This window comes from Erithacus rubecula (assembly GCF_903797595.1).
Source record: "Erithacus rubecula genome assembly, chromosome: 3".
In the NCBI taxonomy this organism is placed as follows: domain Eukaryota; kingdom Metazoa; phylum Chordata; class Aves; order Passeriformes; family Muscicapidae; genus Erithacus; species Erithacus rubecula.
In genome coordinates this window covers 95,772,403-95,788,537 of record NC_136689.1, presented here as the reverse complement: position 1 = coordinate 95,788,537, position 16,135 = coordinate 95,772,403, and positions in this window count along the sequence as shown.

The following is a 16,135-nucleotide window of genomic DNA, read 5'->3' as shown; positions in this document are numbered from 1 at the left end:
TTTTGAATAGAATGTTCTAACATAATTTTGTAAGATCCCAAACTAAGCACAAACACTGTGACATTTAAAAAATATATGTTATGGATATATAAATGTCATGGTTGCAGCTAGCCTGAAGCTGCCAAATAAATTTGGCCAGCCTAGAAACAAACCAAATCTCTGGGTAAGGCGAGGGTAGGATAGATTCAAACCCAAACAGGGGACCCCCAGCCTATTCCATTTGATCCTAAGTTGCAGCCACAACACTGGCTATCCCAGCCTACTGGCTGTCTAAGCCCAGGAAATGTAAATCCCCTATATAAGAAGGCTCTGAGCAACAAAATATGCAGTTTGTTGATGACCCTCAGTGAGTCCTGACGTATTTCTGTCTCCAACCCACAACTCAATGTAATATATAAATAAAAACATCATAACACTCCAATACTGCCTTATTGGCATCAGCTGAAGTCAATTGAAGTTAAACTGTTCATAAATGATAAAGCCAGGGTCAAGAATCCTGCCTCCAGGTCTGCTGCTCTAATCGAGCTGTGAGAGTGTATTATAACTGACTAATTTACAGAAAAAGGCATCAGGCTTGACTCATTTTTACTGTGTACTGTTATTATGTGTGCCAGGAAATTACAGCTTCCATGGACTAGAAATATTGCTTGTATTATGCATGAAAGAAAGGATGCAGGAAAAGGGTTGTTTAGGTAAGCTTTAAGAAGACATGATCATAGTCTTTGCTGAACCTGTTGGACATTTATTAGTTTTATGTATACTACATAGTTGTTTCAGAAATTTTCAGAAATTTCTGTGGTTACCAGGACAGGTCAAACTTTTGCACATTTTCTTTTAGACAAAATTTGCACGATAAGCCCATAGGGAGGTGGATGACTGGCCTGCCACAGGCTATTGTGTGAAACATCCATTTAAATGGCTGGAGCTAAGAGTGTGATCCATCCTCTTAATTCATTGTCCCTGGACACAATGAAGTTTATGGGCTTCAGTGGGCAATTTACCTACCAGTCATTATGGATACTCATATCTTCTGCAGCTACCTGCTGGGACACTCAAAGGCATCCAGTATCTTTCACATGACTTTGTCCTACAGTGCAAGTCCTGCCTTTTGGAAATGTAATGTGACATGACAGGGTGTGCTACCCTCAAGGTCAGCTGTTTTGCTTTCACAGCCAAGTTTTCCAAAGGATATATAGGCACCTTGAAACACAAGTCCAGTTTATGAACTCAATTGCAAATTTCACTCAAGATTTGAATTATGAAATGTAGTTTATAGAATGTTCTGGATAGCAAAATAGATGATGGAGAAGGGTATTATAATAAGCCACTGTCCATCTGTCCCAGTGTCTGTTAGAAAGTAACACAGTATTCTTGGAGTTGGAAGGACAGCAGTCAACAAGCAAACTGGCTCTGCTCTGACTCTGTTACATTTCTCAGTGGGGTCTTGGATGCCAGTATGTTTGAAATTTATACCATTGAATGAAGCTAGAAAAGGTTTTGGGAGAAGGAAACTGAAATCTTTTATTGTAATTATCATAAGCCCTTTATTTGTTCTGAGCCTGAAGTGATGTTTAATATTTTAAGAAGGATTTTGACAAAATAAATTAGAGCATTATGCTGTTATCACTGCTAACATCAGCTGATGCCAGAAAGTAATATGATCTGAAGCAGCATTTGTTGAAGATTTCTGAAGTATTCTAAGGTCTATTAAAAACTGGTTGGTGCATTCACAATATGCTATTAAAGTGCTTATTAAAAGGTTAGATATGTCTAAAAGAATAAAGATTAATCATTGTCACAAAATCTGTGGCGAATACCACAGCCACATAAAATCAGACCTACTCTATGTCCAGGTGACAGAAATTGTAAGAGACAGACTTAGACTGCAGGGGGAAATAGTGGTGGATTGACAACATTAGCAATAACACATAAAGGTTAATGCCTCTAAGATACCGCTCTCATCCCAAGTTTGCTTAATAGTCAAGTCTCCCTCTAGATTAATAAAGAAGAAGTGATTATGAAAAGTGTCTGGAAACATGCTGAAATAAAAGGTAAATGGTCTACTGAAACTAATCAGGACTCATTAACACACATCCCAACATGACCAAAATAACAAAAAGTTCTGACACAGGGAGAAGCATGCAGGTATAAATACATTTTTCCTCTTAGTGGCAACTGGATGAGTGACTTTTGAAGACCATTTAATACAATTGATTATTATTAGTAACTTTATGTACATATGATAAGGCCTTAAATTATCTTTGCTAGAAATCATCAAATAAAAGTTACTTAATACTCCAAATTACTTGGTACCAAAAGCTGTCCTCTGTAGAAGATGGAAATTCTTCTGCAACTCCTGCAGCAGTAACTGTCCTTTCAAAATTAATGTCACAGAGACAAGCTCAGGAATCAGTGTTGCAGTTCTTTGTAAGAAAAATTGAGAGGTGCGTGTAGACTCTCAAGGGATGCAGTCAAACTGTAGATGAGCATAGGAAAATCTACTGTTCCATCTTCAAAGACTCAAAAAAAAATTAATTTTGAAAATCATTGGGCTCTGTAGCCCTACACTAGACATTTGAGAAGCAGCCTTTTCCTTTTGTGTAGGTAAAATATTTCATGTAAAACCTTACATTAATCCCTAGAAATGTAAATAGTTTGCAGCAGTATCCAAAGCCAGCCACAGAGGGTTATGAACAGGTGAAGTTCTTGATCTCCTCTGGTCAAAACTATGATTACTATGCTAATATTCTTATTGCTCACCACACTGTTGGTGATTCATCTACCATTAAATATATGGCTTAAGTCCTTTGCTGCTTTCCAAATGAACCAGTTTCAAGATTTCTGATAAAAAAAATTAAGAAATCAATATTTCCAAAGAGTGATTACTCTCAGATCCAGGACAGAGTTTGAAAGAAGGCAGAGGTGCTACATGAGCTATCAATAACCTTCCTGTGCTTTGCTGCATGTGCATTTGTTAAACTCTTCTGTCAGTGGGCACTGCTCCAGGGTGCAGGTTAACAGACCTTTGTCACCATCTTACATAGCTGAGGTGCTTTGCCAAAAAAGCATTTAGTGTTCATGTACACAAGTTTAAAGCTCTGTTCTAGTTATAGTGCTTCATGTTGTGTGGGAAGAAAAGAAATGGAATTACCCAGAGAATAAGAAATGTACCATTTTGTCTTCCTGTGTGTTCATATCATGATATAAACCAGTTTTATTTATACCTACCCTCAAGTGTTTTAGCACTTCAATATAAATCCTTTTAAGAGAATTAGGGAATTCTAATAGGCATGATGTTCAGATATATTTTTGAAAAATGACAATGCGGTAGCCATTTGAGCTTATAAACTGTTATGACGTTGAAACCATCTGCTGAGAAGTAAATCAGGGGAGAAATAATCTGCGTGACTTGAAATCTACAGAATGGGGCACCAAGAATTCAGGATCCATCAATCAATAGCTTGCATTACTACCTAAAGTGTCTTTAACATAGAAAGACTTCTTAGATAGTTTTTTTGGCACTAAGCCTGTTTTCAAGACAATGTATCATCTTCAAATATGCAAATTACTTGGCTTCCAATGTGTCTCCTATAGAAGGTTCATTCTAATTAAATTTAAAGGCAGACTGGGGTTTTTTAATTAGGATGAATTATAAAAATGTTGCTGTTTATGGTAGTGTTCTTTATGCTTTACAGTGCAAAAATGCATTGTAATTTCTAAAATTACTTCAAACACTGGAATCAAATTTTATTTATGCCTCTGCACTGCATTAAAGCTATAAGTGGTTGGTACTGTCACCAGAATGAGAAAGCCATAAAACTAGCTAAGTTAAAATATAGTAGAGTGTGAGAGTGTGGGTACACGCATGCATGCGTGCACAAGGGAGAAACAGGGAGAGAAATACCAGGCAAAAGCAAGTAGCTGCATGTTAAAATTATTTTCTAAATTACTTTCTTATGCAAATGGACTGTGCCATATTACATTTATTAAAATGTATTTATGGAACATTAAACATAATACTAATTTCTGATAATTAAAATAAATGAAAAAATTGCCCAGGCTATTTATCAAGAAAACTTCTTGTGCCTATATGGACTGTGGAGTGAATTCTGATCTCTCTCACACTGGTCAAAGTCTACCAAAGCCAGTGAATCACTTGGTTATTTGAACCTGGATAATGAAAGGTAAACATTTAATAGGGTCTTGTAACAATTCCTATCAGTTTCTTTTACCTAATCATTGAAGTTCACAGTGTTCCTCTTTGTTATTTTGTACGACAAATAGGTGCACCCATTTCAAGTTAAACAGGGCATGGTATATTCAAAGCAGATTATTCTAGAATAATATTCTGACTGCGGCCAGTGAAAAAAGGGAAAGGGAGTAGATTTCATGGAAAGCAAAGCAAACCAACAACTCCATACTTTGGCAAAATCTATCAGTGGGAAGGTCTGTTGGGGTCTTCCATGCCACTTAGACTCTACAACATAGCTTGAGGGAAAATGGTTTCTGTAGCCATCCCTTTGGCTGTCAAGGGAAATAATGTGAATTGCTGGTAAGAAGTCACAGGATTGATGGACAGTTTGCTGCACTGTCTGTAGCACACTCCTCCAGAGGTATGCAGTAGATTTGTCATGAAAACTACAGAGGAATTGCTTCAGGTTGTACTGCATTAGACATTCTCTCATTTATATCCTGCCTCTTTTGCTTTTATCTGTTACTCCCAGTCCCAGAGAGTACACACACTGCAAAATCATCACTGCACAACACAGTAGATTTTAGTAGTTATTAAATAATAACTTTTCCTGCAGCCTCTTCATTTACCTTTTCTTATTTGAGTATTTTTGTTCTTGCTGTATTTTGGCATTGCTTCCATACTTCCCTTAACACCTCTTATAGGACTATGAAAGAAATTCCAATTCCTCAGAGAGTTCACAGTTCTTCCTTTGTAGTCCTTATATCAGAATTTGCAAAATATTTCCTGTACCCAAATTGCTAACAGTCAAAATCTCATCTTGGTTTCCAGTCTAGGCAAATTGAGTACAAGATGACAGTATGCTTCAATTGACTGTTTTTAATTATTTATTGTCTGGTTGTGGAGATGTGAAGGTTGGGCACTGGTGGGGAGCCAGGCAGGTGTTCCAGTGCTGGTGGTGTGGTGTCATGCAATGGAGCCTGGATGAACTGGGGTGCTGCTTGGTCATCCCTGTGTCAAATGGACCCACTGCCACCCACAAGTCCAGGCAAATCCACCTCCATGGTGTTCACACTTTTGTATGTCCTGTAAAAACTACTGGCACAATGGTGTGAGTTGTTGGACTGGAATCCATGGGCTCTGTGTCATTCTTTGGTGGGCATCACACAAATGGCTTAGCAGATGGACATGTGAGGGCCTGTCATGGTGACACACGCAAAAAACCCCAAACAAACAAACAAAAAAATCAAACTATAACAAACAAAAACAAAACAAAGAAAAAAACCTCCAAGTGGATTGGGTGGCCCAAAGTCCAAACTGCAACATTTAGGCTTTTGTTTATCTCTTTCTCAAGGCTTGGCTTGCATGTGATTTATTTTTGTTGATGCATCTTCTTCTCAGAACCTCAAAAATGGTTCTGCTAATATAACACTGTTAGATTATCTAAGTCCTTGTAGACTTCTTGAAGTCCAAGGTTTATTGAGACATGTCAAGCAGAACAAACTGATTCTGCATTTCTCGGATTCTGTTTGCTTTTCTTCTTCAGAAATTTGTCTGAGCACAATTAAGGTCACCTCTATTCCCCATTCCTTGTGACTTGTCTTTGTCACACTTCTCTACCTCAGAGAAAGATGAGTATTTATTTATAACATATAGTTGCCAGGTGGAAAATTATTGTTAATGACAGTTCCACTTTTGAAATTACTTTTTGTGCAGTAGCAAGAAAATGTTTATGTTTCATGAAAAAATATATTAATTGAGAGGCAAAAGTAAGTACTGCCTTTCTGCATGCTTTAAAACACCTTTATTTCTTCATTTAGAATGTCTAGGATGTGTTGGCTAAACTAGAGATAACATAAGAGACTTCAGGAAGTGATGCTCACATATATTTTTATTACCATCAAGAGAGTGAATAAATGCCTCTTTGAAAATCCAGCTGATAATAATTTTTGTTCTTTGAATTTTCAGCAACAGCCATGAAATCTTACTTCAGATTTTCACCATTTAAAATACATTTATTATTCTCTTTCCATTTTTTTCTGAGTTCTAAGAATCTTTTGCAGTATAAAAGGAAAACAAAACTTGCTTTTGTCCGTCAACTCAACCTTATATATTACTTTTCGAACTACAAAGTTAAAATAATGTTCACTGAGGAAAGAACCCTCACTTATTAACAATCATGAAAGGATTTTGCTGAAGTGTGAGCTTCCATCATTCTGCCACTTTGAAATTGCTGCAGGTTCACAGCTGGACTACAACAACCCAAAGTGAATTGCTAAGTGAAAGGACAAGCAGCAGGTGACAATTACAGAAAAAGTCACTACAAGTAATTGGTAAGAAAAAGTTGCCAACTATAAAGCAACAATTATATAAAAAAAAAAAAGAAAAGAACTAAAGGAAAAAAAAGGAAAGAAGAGAACAAAAGCAAAAAAAGGAAAGAAAAAAATAAAAAGAAGGCAACAACTCTTCCCTCCCAAACTTTCCTTAATCCTTTGCTAAGTGATTATCTCCTAGTATTGGGAGAAACAAGAGATATTCCTAAATCAGCTTCTAAACAAAAATAACCTAGTCTATCAAGGAAGCTGGAAGACTATCTCTGAAAGGATTGCCTTGAGTTATTACTGAGGCTGAACTGCCTATATAAAGATTTGGTAAGTAAGCATAAGTGATGTCAGCCTGAACACCTTAATATCTTTATTCCAAAGATACATGGCACAACATAGCACAAAATCTTGTATTAATTGAGAGCAGTTATTTAGACACACTCAAAAATGTAGAACCCCCACAACTACAAGCAAAGAGGTATCTTATCTTAAATATATTGCCAGTTGTCAACAAAATTATTGAGGTTGGTTGAGGCAATATTGATTATAAATACTTATGATAGGAACTTTCCAGACTATATTTCCATATAATATCTACAAGTTTTGTCTGTGTGACCAGGATATTAAAATTCCATTTATTCTTCTTCCAGTGTAATGTGGTCCCAGTGTGCTTTCAGAGCTGAAACAAATATTTTCTATGTTGAGATGGCACTGACTTGAGCATTAATCCAGAGGAGTTACATCACTTTCTAGATGACATGTTGGTAATGAACAGTAAAACACATAACCTCCCATTAATTTTCCCTATTATGGTTTTACCTTATGATCCTCATATTTGTGCTCAATAACCAAGACCAGAGGACATGAGCATCAATGCATGGTTCACATAAAGATTAAGCAGCAAAAATTACTGCTTGGAAAACCTCAGATCAACCTGATGCTGAATTTTACATTCCATAAACATCATTGTTTCCCGTTTTAAAGGCTCCCAGGTATGTAGAGTTTTGTATGTCTGTCTCCCTGGATGTATCCTATGGTTGGCATGGCTGAAGGAATGCTTAGCTAAGGACTAATGAAACCTTGACGTTGGAAGTCTTCAGATGACACTTGGGGGGCTGGTTCTCCCTATGGACCTTTGGAGCAAGTATAACATACAGTGGATGTTTCCAGAACACACACTCTGTATAACTCTGCTTGATCTTCCCACATGGTGTAGCTCTGTGTAGTTATCTTATACTCTGCACAAAAATACAGGAAAAAATACTATTTTATCGTGGAGTTTTATTTATTTTTTCTGGTTTTTATTAACTTTTCTGTTTCTATATGTGTCTTCTGAAAATGCAGATATATTAAGAATTCCTGGACAGTTTTTTGATTAGTTCATTGTTTTTCATGCTTTGAATATCAAAATTAAATTATTATGCAAAGAAAATAAAGATATTGAAAATATTTGGATCCATTTAAAGAATTCAAATTCCAAAGAACAGGTTAGATGTATAGATGCTTCCAAGTTTCTTGTCCTAACTTAATCCTTATACCCTTATATTTATGGGCATTTTTAGCATCAGAGGGTACTCTAAACGGGAATAAAGCTAGTATTTCTTTCTTCCTTGTGAATAAAGGAAGCTTTAAGAATACAATGCTTATTTATTATAGTATCTACAAAAAGCAAAGACTTATAAAAACAAACCACATTTTATTTACTAAATTGGATTTTTAGTACTTCCTCTGAATAGTTCTCTTAGTCTTTCGGTATGTGCAGGAACGTTAATGTGGGATATGGAAGAATTTATGACCTTATTCTTTCAAATACCGCAGAGTAATGTGGATATTTTCAACAGCTAGCCTCTTCTGCTATGTGTGCTTGACAAAGGCCACTGGCTTAACAAGGCACAATTCCAGCACATACCTGCCTGTAAAACTGATCTGGTTCCCATTGTGGACTCATCAATTCTCCAGCCTCTCAATACAAAGCCAACTTAGTGAAGCAAAAGCATCTTTTCAGTTCTTCAGGCTTAACATCCTTAGATTTAACAATGACCTATAAGTTAGGTAGTTTAATATTATTATATGTAACTGCATTTAATAAAGGGAAATAGCTTGTATATTTGATGTGCGTGTATATATGCATGCATATATATATACATATCTCCTTGTCCTCCATCTTTTAGATATTTGTTTTCCTCAACTGTTATTTAGTAATGGGATGGAGCAACTGCAATTTATCATTATAGTTGTGGAATGCTGAACATAAGAAATCTGAATTCTGGTTGTCTAGATGCCTATTAGTAATGATTGTTATTAATTACATTTTTCTAAAATTTCAGAATAAGTAGGATGTTAAATAAAGACATTAATTTTTCACTTTCTAGTCAGGAAAGACAAAGAAAATGGAAAAATAGATCCTTATTACTCATCTCAAACCAATAGACTAAAACTACTGGTTAAAACATATGTATAACCAAACATAGAAACTGTCTAAACTACTCACATGCAGAGAGACACTTGTCTTGAGTTAAAAGAAGAAAACAGTTCCAGAACCCTATGCTCCTGTAAGCATATGGCTTTTGTATTTTTTCAACTTTTGCATATATATACCTACTCATTTATATATTCATATATATGCACACATATATAAAAACAGTCAATTGGAGCATACAGTCAACTTGTATTCAGTTTGCCTGGAAACCAAGATGGCATGCTGACTCCTAGCAATTTAGGTACAGGAAATCTCATTTTGTTCAGTTCTGTTAGAAAGAGAATAAAGGTAGAACACTGGAGGGTCTTTTGTTTTGGCGTGGTTTTGTTTTGGGGCTTTCGTTTCTTTCTCTTTCTTTCTTTCTTTCTTTCTTTCTTTCTTTCTTTCTTTCTTTCTTTCTTTCTTTCTTTCTTTCTTTCTTTCTTTCTTTCTTTCTTTCTTTCTTTCTTTCTTTCTTTCTTTCTTTCTTCCTTCCTTCCTTCCTTCCTTCCTTGTGTGCTGTGGTTATCTCAGAACTTTAGTGGTGGCTATCTAACAGTTCCAACAACTCATCCAGGGCTGATGAGCAGGCTGTAGTCTGTTGCTGACCTTTACATGTTACTTTTGGGTATTATTTTGTTTGCCTTCTTTATGAATGTATATTCACTTTTTAAATGTTTTCTAGAAAAATATTTATCAGAGAAGAACATTAATGGAACCTGAAGCATTTCTGTGAATCCTAAGTACTTGCAAAAAATATATTTTCAATTCCAATGAAGTTTTTTTGTCACATATATGACTAGGCAGAAGCATAAGCATATGTTTGGACTATGGTTGAATTACAGTTTTGATCCAGCAATTATATTAAGATCCTTTAAGTGCAACTTCATTCTAAACTATGCTTCTAGGCTTTGTAGCAGTAGCCATGCCTTCTTCAAATACTTAAAATCTGAAACAGAATTAAAAGGTAAAGAAAAAGTTATTAGAAATATGCAGCTTATTTATTTGTTTTTTTGAATACAATCACAGTGTCCAACACATGCTTTTCAGTGAACACATCTTAATTTCAGTAACCACAATCACAGAACATAAAACAAAATCATAATACTTTCCAGGCTTGCAATTAAAAAAAAAAACAAAACTATGACAACTACAGTTTTATTAAAATATGGCTGAAAATTTCACTTTCTCTTGCCCCTCTAAACAAGAGAGCTATGTCTTTAGAAGTCTGAATTTATTTCCTGTAAAACAGTCCTAAGAAAAGAGCAATGAATCTCCAAGGTGCTATAATTTACAATTCTTCAAGTGGAAAGTATTTTCCAAATGTAACTATTTCATAGCATATTATGTTGCTTGTATACTAATTAATGTGGGAAAAGAGGTATGGGATAAACCAAAAAATATTCCAACAAGCTAGAGCAGAGCTTTTATTTCTACTGCAAAAATAATTTCAAGACATTTTATAATAAGAAAAAAAAAAAAAACAAAACCCTCAAAAAACCCACAAAACAAAACCCAAAACTGTTTGGTTTTTTATTTGGTTTTGTTTGTTTTTTTTTTTTCTTTTTTTTTTGTTCTTGGACTTTTTCAGCTGGAGAGAAATGGAGGGAATTTTGTTTTGGTTTTTTTTCCTTGGTCTCTGTTCTCCACAGCAGTCAAAGCAGTTGTGCTGTCCTGATCAGCACCACAGAGAAAAAGCCTCTAAATGCTGAAATTGGTGACCTTCTCAGCAGAATACTGTTAAGAAGCTCTTTGTTGCTTCAGGTTATTTCCAGTTCATTTTTCCTTGGATATGAGCTTTTCATGGCATTTAATGGACTCAGTTCTAAATACAGAAGTCAGGTTACAGTTCAGCGCCGCACGGTCACTCTCTTGAAGGGATAATTGCTGAAGAAGGATTGTAATCCCTATGGCACAGATGATGAAATGCAACTTCCTCCTTCCCTAATGTACTTGTTCTTGTCATAGCATTCAGTGACTTGCACTTGGTTTATGCTCTCCCTGACTGGAGGTCTTTGCATGCTATAAAATCCACATCACTAAAACTATTGTTCATTGATGCAATCATGAAGAAAAAGTCAAATATAAACACCACTGAACATTGTTTCCAGCTCAGTGACTCAACACTGGTTAACTGTATATAACTTGACAAGTCATGTTTTCAATTCTCAACCCAAATACTTCTACACAAAATGCAGTTTTACACAAAACATTCTTTTTTTTTTTTTTTTTTTTTTTTGACTCAAATGTTCAATTTCAATCCTCAGCAAAATTAAATATGCATACATAAGTTCCAAGAACTTTCAGAATGTCCTGAGGCTTTGAACATCATGTTGCTGCTTGAAAATACCTTCAAAAATATAAATTTTATATGTATTTAATTTAAAAGAGAGTCTAAAAAAACCCCAAATATCATTAGGAAATTGTGCTCTCTTGAAAGACAAAACCATTCATGGGAACTTATGGGGATCTGTTTCACTAAACAGCACTGGCTGTAGCAATTGAGCTGCCCATGTAGATGTTGGTGCAATATTCAGTTAGAAAGGATTTAGAGATAGAAATGAGGAATAACATTCTAGAAGAGAGGGAGGATAAGAATATTTCAGATGATAATTCAGCGCAGTTCCAAATGTATTTTAGGAGAATTCATTGAGGTTTGATGTGAGCAGCATAGATAAACTATTAATTAGTCTGTGGCAATTTAGTTTCCAATTTTACAATATTTGTGTATTGCAAATACTAATACAATAAACAATTTGATTAATAAAGCACTTTCTGTATTAACTTCAATGCATTTAGTTATTTCCAGGAAGGTAATTGATGTAGAGATAACATTTTTCTGGACTACAGCTTGCTAGATGCATGCCAAATTTCCAGACAAAGAAAAATCAATACAAATGTTGAATTATCAGAATATCCTAAAAAGCTGTACAACATTCTCTGATTTATCTTTTAATGTTGCAACAATAAACGAAACATTGCAATGAATGGTCTTCATGTATGAAATGGTAGAATTTCCAATATATCTGTAATTTTTTTTCTTGTAATTAAGTTATTTGCTCTGCAAACACTAAAATTACTTTAAAATAGATTATTGTAGCATGTATCAAATAATTACCACATTCTGTTTCTTTGCCCATTTGCACACATTTTGATGTTACTAAGAATTTTAAAGAAAAACACAAAAGTGGACAGCTAATGTGTAATCAAGCAGTTTTGAAATGACACTCAGAATTTTGTCTGGCATGGAACACTCTCTAAAACATTGTTAAAATAGCCCTGGACTGTATTTAAAATAGACACAACCTGAGGTTTTTAAAGAATGAATAACTTTCTGAAAAGTGAGTAAATGTTCAGTTATTAAAACATTTACTCTTTTTGTTTGTTTGTTCTATTTTCTAATAGCTAAGAAAATCTTGCAGCAAGAAATTTTTTTGGTAGATCTGAAAAATGATGGACAAGCTTTCAGCATTTAGGCAGCTTTTCTTTAGAATATAAACTGTGAATACTGTGCTTTTACATAGTTTTCACAGAGACACTAAAGATAGAAGTGATAATTTCAAATCTTAATTGAAATTTGAAAATTAATGCTACAGATCATTAGCTAACTGGTATATGTTTTTTAGGTGTAATGAAGCTATTTAAGGTAAATTTACAAAGCCCTCACCTCTTAGGTGTCAATGATTTCTTATTGCTTTCTCCTGATCACTGCTACAGTATATAAATTGAGCCCTTCTGTTAAACAGTTCATGCCAAAAAAGAGCTCATATCTGGAAGGGTCTGTGCTAACCCATGACCTGTGTTAATGATGTTAAAATCAGTAATTAAACTGGTCTCTAAAGAAAAGGCTCAGTTTATAAGACTTACATTCCAGATATTTCTCGATTCAACATATATTTTATATTTTTTTCCATGGAGGTGGAAAGCAATAATTAAATTTGGGGTGCTTTTCAGTTAATAACTGTTATTGAGACTCAGTGACAGAGACACATGGAACTATAATGAGAGTGGGAAACTCTTTATGACCATCACATATTGCAAAACTTTTCCTTGTGCACAGGTCATGTGTGACTTTCTGGGTAGCATAAAAAAAAAGCAGTTGTCAAACAGTCCTACTGTCTAAAGGGAGACTGCTGTACTTCTAGGTTGCATCCACAAAGATAACTGGTGGTGAGATCAGCTATATTGCACTGTTATTATAATATTAGTCTGCATTGATTTCCTGGGTTTCTTACTTTTGACACATCTTCGTTGCTCCCAGTTTTCAGCTAACACTGAATTTAGATTTAATTTTTGTAGAAGATCAGAGGCTTTGCTTTTGCAGCTGAAGCAACTGGGAGCTTTGTGTTTGAATTACATGGATAGACTCAGATAGTGCTCTCTTGTAGATAAGAGATGTGTCATGAGCACCAAATGCTGAGTCATTGAAAATCATCATATAACTTGGAATCCTTCATGATTATAGTGCTGACCTGGAATATCGGGAGAGATGAGTTAGAGGAACCTTCCAAGGAAAATCATACTGTGCAAGGTGAAATTCCTGCACATAAACACACCCAGCAGTCAAATAAACCAGGCATTTTTAATGATCTACTATTCTTTATTCTGAATTCTGACATGAAGAACCACACATAGAAGAGAAATCAGAAAATCACCATTGCTTTTGCAACAACTTAATCTCAGCTAAGATAAAAAAAAGAACAGCTGTGAATAAAATGACAGATATTTTCTTCTCTTTCTCAAAACAGCATTTTAATCTCCTTCAAACACTGGCCCATCTGTTGAAATACCATCAACATAGTGAATCTGCTGAAAAACTTTCAGGGTACTGATTTGGTACTTTGGGATAAACTAGATTTAAAAAAATGTCTTTGAATACCACATGCTCTAATATAATCTAAATATGAAATCCCTTTCCCCTGCTGACTTCCCAGATGAAGCAAAGGACAAGGAAGGCAAATCTTTAAGAAATGCCAAAATCTAATTTACTGAGTCAGACTCCATGTGAAATCCCAATAAATTTTCTTAAGTGTTTGTCTGTTTAAAAGAGACATTTTGTGAAGCTAATGTGGTAGAAGACTGGTGAGGAGTGAATTTTTGCAAGTTTACTCAGATCTCCTATGGAAATTGCGAAAAGGTTATGGATGTTAGAATTTTAAGCAAAATACAGTTTATTATGCTCACAGTAATTCTGCTACTGTTCTTGACTTGGGAAAAGTAATGAAATATTTCACCTTAAGCAAATCTAGCTCTCAGTATGGGATATAAATTTTCAGTTCCATTCAGCTGCTGGATGTAACTTTGGCCCATCAGTGTTGCACTTGGTCTAGTTATGTGAAACATCTGTTGAAAATACAACTGGTTTCTACAGTAATGGTCCAAAGCACTAAACAGCACCTAAAGTAAAATGTAGGGCAAAATAGCCAAAGGCAAGAAGCAGCTGTATTTTGAATCAACCCTGTAAAAGCCTTTCTGTAAAAGGTTCCTTGAAATGCTGTGCAACTGAGAATGCACTGACCCTAGTGAGAAAGTGGATATTTTGCTGAACTAACCATGAATGATTTTGTTAGATTAATTTACTCTGAAGGCAGTTGTGTGTGGAGTACAGGCAATTCTTTACTTCTGTTCCAGACTGAAATAAAAAAAAAAAAAAACAAAAAAAAAAAACCAAACCAATATCTTCAGGCATTTTCATATTAAGAAAATTAGCATGCAAAAATATTATTTTTTAGTTTTCCATAACTGAGCAATTGTTTTTGATTGCTGTTAGCCTGAGTTAAATGTGTACTCTTCATAAAATAATTTTGTTAACATTTAGGCTTGAAAAACATTGCAATGATTGTTTTTCTCATGTTTTGCTCCTTTCCACTCCTAAAATTTCTTCCTATTCTTGCCTGAGCTTTCGCTTTGTACCTTCCTAACACAAATATTAAGTCAACCATAGATAAGCCAGCCCACCTTTAAATACATGCTTATAAAAGTATACCTCTGTTTGCAGGTGAACAAGAATTGTGTGTGGAAAAAATCAGAATAATTTTCTAGCCAGTGTAACATGACCACCTGACCCAGACCAAACCACAACTGATCCACAGCCAGTGAGCCATTAATGCATGCTCATTCAGCCGAGCATTTTCCTTTTCATGCTGTTGCCAAAAAAGCAGGAGGAGGCCTGATTTACAGGCAATGCTTGGAAAATAGAGAAAGGGAGCAATACTAATGAAAAAAAAGATCTATTTGTAATATATTTATAAACTTATCAAATCAAACTTAACACAATGCGGTAAGTTTTAGAGCTATGAGCAGAAATCACTCAATAAAATAACCAGGTGACCTAGGGCAGAAGTAAACATATATATTGTTTATTATAGAATATTTAACATTAGAATTGTAAAGCTAAACCAGAAATTTGAATAAGTAATAGAATTTTAAAATTTCGGGAAATAATCAGCAACTACTGATAGCAAGTATTTTAGTGTCTATCCCTTAATCATTGAAACATATGTATCAAATTACATAGTCCATACAACAGACTAGTCTAACAGAAATAAGATGCAAAACACCAGCAGTAAGTGATTGCTGTTGTTTTCTAAAATAAAACCTCAGGGCTTCATCTGGATTCCCTATGTGTTTTACTAGCTAAGATGATGGTATGTGTCATTTACTGGTTTTTTCCATCTTAACAAAATTTAATAATGCAAACTTTTTTTTTTTTAAACTGAATAAATGTAGCAATCCATAAATCTTAAGTGTTTTAGCTTTGTAAACACTTCTGTCATCTTTATCTCCTCAGATTTAATAATAGGATGTTGTAAACTGCCAGAGGAAAGCAAGTTTTCCTGATATCAGTTGCCAAATAACTAAAGTCCATGTTAACTGAAATATAAATAAATTGACTTAGAAGTTTTTGGTTCCATTAGTCCCATATTACCCAGACATGAATGCCTAGATTGCCATTGGGCCATGGTTGTCCATATATTCATGTACACTGCTGTTGTCTTATCAAGGGAAAACTTTTGGCCCTTTATGAATAATAGTACACTACAACAGTTTGACTTGCCTTGAGAGTAAAAGGTGTTTTACTCTAGGTATATAATTTATGTGCATGTGTCGTGGTTTTGCATTTAGCCATTCTTAAAAGATCTACAAAATAGAGAATAATGC